This window comes from Furipterus horrens, unplaced genomic scaffold (genome assembly GCF_987537825.1).
Source record: "Furipterus horrens unplaced genomic scaffold, mFurHor1.1.pri manual_scaffold_1, whole genome shotgun sequence".
In the NCBI taxonomy this organism is placed as follows: Eukaryota; Metazoa; Chordata; class Mammalia; order Chiroptera; family Furipteridae; genus Furipterus; species Furipterus horrens.
In genome coordinates, this window is record NW_028327171.1 from 290,364 (window position 1) to 296,839 (window position 6,476).

At 49.2% G+C, this 6,476-nt stretch overlaps 1 long non-coding RNA gene across 5 annotated transcripts; it reads left to right on the forward strand.

The window, feature by feature from the left end:
- Positions 1-93: 93 nt before the first annotated feature.
- On the forward strand, positions 94-4,031 carry LOC150020473 (uncharacterized). Of its 5 annotated transcripts, XR_016509878.1 has the most exons (5): positions 94-402; positions 2,108-2,264; positions 2,689-2,779; positions 2,975-3,189; positions 3,776-4,031. It is a non-coding gene; the product is annotated as an uncharacterized LOC150020473 (long non-coding RNA). The 5 variants fall into 5 exon arrangements; XR_016509880.1 differs by lacking the exon at positions 3,776-4,031 and having other exon boundaries at positions 2,689-2,884; positions 2,975-3,145; XR_016509879.1 differs by lacking the exon at positions 3,776-4,031 and having other exon boundaries at positions 2,120-2,264; positions 2,975-3,145.
- The last annotated feature ends 2,445 nt before the right edge of the window (positions 4,032-6,476 follow it).

The following is a 6,476-nucleotide window of genomic DNA, read 5'->3' on the forward strand; positions in this document are numbered from 1 at the left end:
GACACACTTCCATACCCGGTTCATTTGACAGTCGGCCCCCGACATTAACCAGAAGCTCGAGGACGGGCCCAGGACACCCCAGAGGGGTCCGGTTCGGATCGCCTCCCAGGTGTTCGAGGACAGAGAGGAGGAAGAAAACCCGAGGGCACTGGAAAGAGGCCGCATTGAGTACCTTAGGCTTGCCGCCACCCCGAAGGGCCAGCTGGTTCAAGGTCAGGCAAAATGGGGACAGCGTAGGGCGGCGCCTGGGCCATGCTTCAAGCGTGAACAGGTTGGGCACTGCGCCACGCCTCTGGTCAGGAGCCACAAAAGCACGTCGTTGGGACCCTACGCCGGACCCTCTCTTGATGGGATGAGCAGTCTGACAACACTGGAGGTCGTGCTCTGGATCTGGGTCTCCCTGTATGTCTTACGGGGCGTTGGGCTTGTCAGCCAGTTTTTCCTCACCCCTCCAATTCCCTTAATCGCTCTTCCCTTAATAGCTCTTTATAACTCTCCGTGCCCTTTTTCTTTTCCAGCCAGCACACATAGCATGACATCTACATACCATCCTGGCCCTTATTGGCACCACTATCTGGGCCACTAGGCTCCCACTGACACCAGCAATCCATGGCATTGCCAGCATCTCTCACCAGAACAACTGCTGGATCTGCCCCATCTCTAACAGGGATGCCGCTGTCAAGCTTCTGGCATTCTCTCCCAGCCTAACCACCCTTCTGGCTTTAACCCCTAGAAATTTCTCCATGGCTGTAGGACTTAACCTCAAACAGTCCCAGAGCATGGGACAGGCCAGACCAGTAGGGAAAGCGACTCGCCTGTATGGCCCAGCTTTGCTTTGGGCACTTCCACCAGGGTGACAGTGACAAGGTGTTCAATCTCGGTGTCTTAAATCACACAGCTCACTGCAGCAACACCCTAACCTTTGACTGTAGTTGGGGCAGGTGGGATCCTGCTGTAGGAAATTGGACTCACCCGCTGAGGGAGCAAACACAGATCTGCCACAACTGTACTGTTAATGCCAAACGTGCCCCGTAAGCGGCAACCTAATGACGGTAAGGTGGCGAGCAAGAGCGGCAACCACACGTTCAGGGAAGACCTGTTTTCCCTCTAACCCGGGAGGGCGAAGTACAGGTATCGGGGAGTTCGTGGGGCTGGTCTTTCCTCAATACAAGAATTTCACAAAACCCGACCAGCCCACTCACCCCTCTGGCAGCAACCCCCTTCTCTTCCCTCTTGTTTACCAACCTCCTTGCCAGGGCCCACTTACGTGCAATCCAAGCCAGGGGACCACTTCCCCCTCCTGCTGGGCAGCTCACACTGGTGTGGGTGCCTTCCCTCCAGCCCCAGTGCTGGTCCGTGTTCGCCCAGTCCCTGACGCCGCAGTAACTGGCTACGGCTTCCTGTGTGGAGACACAGCATAGTTAGGTCTTCCCCGGTACTGGAGTGGCCCTGGTCCCAGAAGCCACTATCTTGACACCTCAAGATATGGCCTCTTTGAAGGCTGTTTCTAACCTAGGCCATTTTTAGGAACTGCCTTGACCTCCAGACCCTGGAGACCTAAGTGCATGGCTGCCAGCACAGGCTATGAGACAGCAGAATGGGGGTACCATGCTCATGGTAATCCCATCTTAGAAAACCAGGGATTGGACGTTCTGTTTACACGGGTCCTTTTTGGTTCGCTGGTGTTGCCCTACTGGAGAGATCAGTCCTGAACATCTCTGTCACTCTGCAGCAGACATGGGATGCCGCAGTCCATGCTCTTCAGAGCCAGCAGGAGGCACACAGCAGCTCAGCTGGTGCGGTGTCACAGAATGGGGGGGCCCTAGACGTTCCCACAGCAGAAGCGGGCAGCACGTGTGCCACGTTAAGTGAGCCTTGCTGCTTCCACATGAACAACAGGTCTGGCAGAAGGAAACCTACAGGGCCACAAAAAGAAGACAAACACTCAGCAGGCCAAAGACCAAGCCTACAGTGAGACCTTGTTTGGAACCTTTCTGTCCTACTTTTCCTTCCCTCTCCGGGCCATTCTGATCCCTCTCGTAGCCCCTCTGAGGCTCCTATTCCTAGGCCTAACCTTGGTCCCATGCCTCGTGCACCTTCTTGTTAGCTTTGTTCCCAGAATCGCCAATGCTGCCACTGACCTGATGACCCGTTCACTCCTGATGCTGAGTGGATATTGTTACCAGCCCATCTGTCAGGCTGAGACAGACACCATCTGAACGGAGATGGGAATTCATAACCCCTGCCACGCCCCTCATCAGCAGGTAGTAGCCAGATCGACAGTGGCATCCCTTTTCCCTTTAATTCCCCTCCAACCCGTGGTTTTGGGCCTCAGCCTCATCTCTTTTTTATTAAAAACAAAAGGCTGGAGATGTCAGGGTCTAGAGGCAGCCGGGGTAGAAAACTGTCGGACCGCTGGCCAGAGTATCGGGACATGGCGGTTCCATGCTTGAGTGAGAACTCAGCTAAGTTAGGTCCAACTGAAGGGAACAGTTCCCTAATCAGGTGCAAAACAGGGACCCCGGCAAGGATCTGGTGCCGCAGCTGTTGCGGTTTGCGAGTGTGAAGGTGCACCTCGGCAGGAGCCGTGCATGACAGGGGCTCGTGTGGTCCTGTAGTCTCCATTCCTGTCTTTTACCTGGTCCCCGCTGGCATAAGAAACTGCTTGTACCCTACCCCGGTCTCCAGACTCTCCTTCCAGCCACTGCGCCCGACGGGAGCTGTGCTGGCCTCCCAAGATTGACGGCCACGTGGCCCTCCAGACCCAGGACAAGGCCAGGTAAGGTTCCCTTTCCTTGCAGGCACTCGGCCTATCCTGGGGGTACCAGGCTGTGCGGTCGCGATGCAGCGAAGGTCCCGCTGAGTGCAGCAGCCTCATGGACAGGTTACCATCCCTGGAGCTGACGGTGGAGGTGGGGGACTCCCTGCGGTGACTCAGGCAGCACTCCATTGTGCCCTGTGCACATCTTTTCAGCCTGGACGCCTTTCTGTGCGTTTTCCCGGAAATAAGCAGCTGGACCTTGGCATCTTCACACCGCCAGGACGTGGCTGGTGTGAAAACATGGATGGCAGCAGAGTAGTCGAGAAAAGCACCACATGGGGATGTCATCCGCTCCTCGTGGAAAATTAAAAACCCCTCATTGCTTTTGTTTGTTTTTATAAACCACGTCAAATCCTTTAGGGAACGAGGTGGGGAGTAAATATATTTTTTAAAGTGCTAGTTTATAAATTTACAGATGGTTTGGGGATGATTAATGCGGTTAGAAGCCTCATGGTGATTTTTAAAAGTAATTTAGGAAAAGAAATTTTTAAGTTTTGCTAGAAACCCAGCCCTACTGTGAGCAGCACAACACCCAAGTGTAGAACAAGCTGAGGCTGCCTTACGTTGCTGTGCATTGATTCCATTCAAAACCGCCAGGGGAGGAACAGATCATCGCTGAACTTTTCTCCTTAAATTAAGTTGCTACTTGAGTCCCATAAGATGGTTCTTGACTTCTCTCAGGTACACAGCCCACGAGCCAGTACTTATTTTTGTGGTCGGATTAGTAAGGATGCTTGATGGGTCGAATGCTTATTAGCCATGGTCATCCTCACTTGTCCTGTTCTTAATGTTTTGGTTATTTTTATGAAAATGATTTCCACTGGGATTTTTACTAGGATCAGCCATTAGTCTCAGGGGAATAAAATTAAGAAAGGATCTGTTTATGTGGTGGCTGGCTAGAGCAATTACATTTTCTTTTTGCTATTCCATTTGACTGTTTCTCTTCCATAACAGATACTCACTTTTCTGACTCTGCCCAGTTGCGCTACTGAGGTGGAGTCACACCAGGAATCCCGATGAAGAAGGAGGGTAATGGTACGAAAGTCCTTCCCAAGAGGTTGTTTTACCCATACATGGTCATATAGGGACTTTTGACAATTTAGGAAAGTATAATCTAACAACAATTAGTAACTCATCTTCCATGGAGGGTGAAGGTTGGTCAGTGGTCATAGCCAGTCCTTGCAGCTGACTGGCCTGGGTAAATCCGTCCCATTGATCTGCCAACAGCAACCAAGGCTCAACTACAAGGGGAGGGTATACTCAACCCACATGAAGTGTGCATCTCAAGTACCCAGCTTTGGTGATAGGGGAGGCTGTGCCACTTGACCCTACAGGAAAGCTACTACATTGGGCCACACTACCAAGACATGGAGTCAAAGCAGCTCTACCTAATATATAGAAAAACCACAAGGAGGCTGCCAAAATGAGGGGACAGAGAAACATGGCCCAAATGAAAAGAAAAAACAACCAAAGTACAAGAAAAAGAGATAAACAGAATGGAGGTAAGCAATCTATCAGATGCAGAGTTCAGAACACTGGATACTCAAAGGACTTAGGACCTCAACACCATAAAGATCCAGTCAGAAACAAAGGATACACTAATTGAAATAAACAACAGTAGAGTGGATGAAGCTGAGAATCAAATCAATGATTCAGAACATAAGGAAGCAAAAAACCAGTCAGAACAAGAAGAAAAAATCCAAAAAAAGGAGGATAGTATAAGCAGCCTCTGGGACAACTTCAAGAGGTCCAACATTCACATCACAGGGGTGTCAGAAAAAGAGAAAGAACATGAAATTGGAAATCTGAAAAATAGTGAAAGAAAAGTTCTCTTAATTTGGTAAAGGAAATACACATCCAAGTCCAGGAAGCACAGAGAGTCCCAAACAGGATGGATGCAAAGAAGCCCATTCCAAAACACATCATAATTGAAATGCTAAAGGTTAAGATAAGCAGAGAATCTTAAAGGCAGCAAGAGAAAAGCAGTTAGTTACCTACAGGGGAGACCCCATAAGACTCAGCTAATTTCTCAAAAAAACTTTGCAGGCTAGAAGGGATTAGCAAGATGTATTCAAAGTGATGAAAAACAGGGAGCTACAGCCAAAATTACTCTATCCAGAAAAGGCATAATTTAGAATGAAAGAGCAGATAAAGTGCTTCCCAGACAAGGTAAAGCTAAAGGAGTTCATCATCACCAAGCCATTGCTATATGAATTGTTAAAGAAACTTATTTAATAAAAAGAAGAGCAAAACTATGAACAACAAATGGCAAAAATATGTATCAACAATTGAGTCTAAAAAACTAAGCAAACAGGAACAGAGACAGAGTCATGGACACGGAGGGCATTTTGATGGTTGCCAGATTCGGGGGGTGGGGGCGGAGGCAGGGGATGGATGAAGAGGTGAGGGGATTAAGAAGTATAAGTAGGTAGTTACAGAATAGCCATGGGGATGTAAAGTACAGTACAGGAAATGGAGCAGCCAGAGAAATATGAATGACCCATGGACATGAACAATGGTGGGGGGATTGCCTGAGCGAGTGGAGGTTGCTGGATGGAGAGGGGCAACAGGAGAAAAATCAGGACAACTATAATAGCATAAAATCTAATAAAAATAAAGTAAAAATGATTTAATTTAAAAAAAAACATCTCTTGGTTCTTGATGAGGGGAAGCTTCACTTGTCTGAAAACCCATTTATCGAGAAAGCCTCCTTGGATTCCTGCACCCCCAGTGGGCTTGTGGGGTGCGGTGGCAGATCTTACTGTCCCACCCTTCCTCTACCCCTTCCTATAAGACTGTCAACTGTAGTCCTGTTTCCATGGAAAACACTGGAAAAGATGTACAAAAGCAGCAGAGAGGCATAGACCTCGGCTGTCCTCTGCCCATGCTCACTCTTGGCACCTCTGGGCGATCTGCAGAAGCTCAGCTGCCTGTTGGTCAAGGTGCTGACTGAAACTCTGGGATGCCAGTTCTTTCCTTTAATACAAAACCAATTTTGAGCCAAGTCATTTAAGACCTTTTGAAAACTGACCCTAAGGTAGCATGTGATATCCTGGGGAAAAATAAACCATGATTTAGTAAACTGAATGACCCACAGAGTAAGGCCTGCTTTGCATGGCACTCTAGGGGCACAAGAAGGTGCAAGCAGGGAAGGGGGACCAGGAAACACCCCGCTGCACCTGTGAGTTCTGACCCTAGACGGGAAATGGGCTTGGAATGCTTCCAGCCTGGCCCAGTCCTTGTGCATGCTCTGGGCAGTACGCCGGCTCCTCACCAGGCCTGGGAAACAGCATGGCCACCTGCCTGAGGATAAACCAGGTCAAATTGGGCTGTTTATGCCCGTTATCATGACCAGGGGGGCTCCTGCTTTCTTAATGACCATGCTATAGGATACTGACTCCGATTTCTTTACATCAAACCCAGACTCCTGTAAAGCTTGTAATGAAAACTTAAAAAAAAAGAGGTGGGGAATTCTGGTTTTGTTTTAATCTCCCAAGTTAATTGAGTGGGAAAGAGCGTCTGTATCGAACTGTTATGCATTAAATAGTGCGCGTATTTCTCAAAAGTGCTGAGTTTCCAGTTTGCTGTCACGAGTGAGCAGAGCTGTGGAAGTAGTCCGCTCACACTCCAATAACCCCATCACGACGGGCCCTTT